This window comes from Eurypyga helias, unplaced genomic scaffold (genome assembly GCF_000690775.1).
Source record: "Eurypyga helias isolate BGI_N326 unplaced genomic scaffold, ASM69077v1 scaffold39830, whole genome shotgun sequence".
Taxonomy (NCBI): domain Eukaryota; kingdom Metazoa; phylum Chordata; class Aves; order Eurypygiformes; family Eurypygidae; genus Eurypyga; species Eurypyga helias.
The window spans coordinates 1-2,282 of NW_010225711.1; the positions used below are offsets into that span (position 1 = coordinate 1).

Below are 2,282 nucleotides of genomic sequence, written 5' to 3' on the forward strand. Positions count from 1 at the left end.
GGTCTTGTAGGACACACGACGTACTACAGCAAGCTAACACACTGGGCGCTCCTTTTCAGCGCCGAGTATCAGCAAGGTCCCCGTCAGCCACGGTTTTGTTATCCCTCTCCCTTCACTAAAATTTGCAAGTATCAAATTGACCAAAACCCAGTTCATCCTTCCCCACCCTGCCTTGCGCTCCACGCTGCGCATCTCCTTGCCTTAGGAAAACCCCGCTTCAAAATAAGCCATGCTATACACGCTGTTTCTGAATTCTCAAGTTTTCCCGACATCTCTAACCAGTTTGGACCCAAAGAGCTTAATTAACATAAACTAAAAGGTTAGAGAAAAAATGTCTTTATTATTAACCAGGTTTTGCACTGGGTTATGTGCCTATTGGCCCAGACCGCTAAATAACATCTACACAATGTTTCTTTCATGTTTCAAGAATTGAAAATAACTGTACAAGGTTAAAGTACAAAAGTACACAAGACAGTGGACACGAAATATCCATGTATGAGTTTTTCCCATCTGCTGCTTGGTTTGAAAAGTAGAACTTGAACTAAAAAATACTGTCCTTCTATAGTTCTGTCAGGTTTAATGGAAGTGGGTATAAGCTGATTACAACACTAACACCAGTATCACTGATCTGATATTTACAAAAAAAATTGTATTTTTTCAATAAATTAAAGTCAATGCAACACCCATGCAAGCTAGAATGCTAGCTTTTTGGTGAACAAGGACCCAACATTTGAACAAGAACCTTCCATAGTCCCAAACTTGAAAACTGCCTTTGTTTGTTATTCAAACCGCATCCATTCCTCGCATTGAAGATGTAAACCCCAACCCCATTCCTCTTTGCGTATGAGTCTGTGATCTTGCCATTTCGTACTGTGCATCTAGGTTTCTGAAAACCTCTTCCTGTTGTTTCAGCGTTTTGTAACTCTCTTCATCAACTGAACTACAGCCGGCTTCATCCTCACTCTAGAAACCAGAGAGAAGAAAACAAACATGAGCTGTGGGGGAAGTGGTTTTGTCACATACTGCGGGTGTCTTAGATGTAACAACTTTGCTTTGTCGTCTTCAAAAACCAGTAAGAATTCAAGCATTTGATCTGACTGCCAGAACATCTGGGGTAGTTTTCCTCTCACTGTCAAGAAACGTGTAGAAGCCTTTATCCAGGTACTTTTTATACCTCATTCAAATGAACGTCTCCAATTAACTTATCCAGGCAAAGCACTAGTGTCTATCAGATGGCGAGTATCGGTACAGATACCACTGCCGTTACACATCACAACAGCTGCCTCGTTAGCCAGAAACATCATGAAATTCTAGAATGGGAATGGAATTCAGATTTAGATGCTGCTTGTGAACTTGAATGAGAAATACCTGAAGTTCTTAACTACACCAGGTATCAGGTTAACTCGATATTCTTACTGGTTAAGGTACACTTTAAGAAATCACTACAATTTATAGTAAACTTAATTACAGATTCAGAACTCCTTACCTTGATGCCCATCAGTTTTCGAAATTTGACATTTTGGTCCTTGTTTCCAAAATTTAATTTTTCCCATATTTCTGCAGACTGTGATTTATCCTGTACAAGATAAAAGAGACCTATCACCTTTTTAGGTCAGTTTTCATTAACACAATACAGTAGCAAGCAAAAAAGCGCTATCACAAGCGAGCTCATTGCGTAGTGCTAGCACAGTTGGAAGTAAAATGTTTCCAAGTCACACCTGACATTCCCACAGCACCTCCTTGTGAGGGAAGTCTAGCTAACCATAGGCTTCCACACAGAAGTGTGTTTTTTATTTGAGTAGAATAGTTTGGAAACCTTGACAGAGTGCACACTTAAAGTGAATAATGGAAAGCAGAGTTTGATTATTACAATTAAGCACTGTACAGCACAATTCAGGAAGGACTGCTTAGACAGCACTCGTGTTTCTTCTTCCCTCCCTTTTGCCCCTCATCAGCGCCACACGAGCCAGTTTCAGGTTTTCACATGGAACAGTCTGTGAAAGGCTAATGGGCTTGTTACATAACAGATGCAGAATAATTACTGTAACAAACACTTCCACACTAGCAGTGTCCAAAGACAAAAATACATATATTAAAGTGCCAATTCTCCCGTGGTATCAGCAGCAAAACCTGTACTCAAATGCAGTGACTGCTTCAGGAGCCTTTTCTATTTATAGCCTTTTCTATAGGGGACTCCCTTCTGAGGGGAACAGAGGGCCCGATATGCCGCCCTGACCCATCGCACAGAGAGGCAATAGGGCAAATGGTCGCGGGACGGGGGG

General features: G+C 41.2%; 1 long non-coding RNA gene across 1 annotated transcript; it reads right to left on the reverse strand.

The window, feature by feature from the left end:
• Positions 1-320: 320 nt before the first annotated feature.
• Positions 321-1,577, reverse strand: LOC104508682. The gene is made up of 2 exons (XR_727879.1): positions 1,487-1,577; positions 321-963 (listed from the first exon to the last, which is right to left on the reverse strand). It is a non-coding gene; the product is annotated as an uncharacterized LOC104508682 (long non-coding RNA).
• Positions 1,578-2,282: the final 705 nt, after the last annotated feature.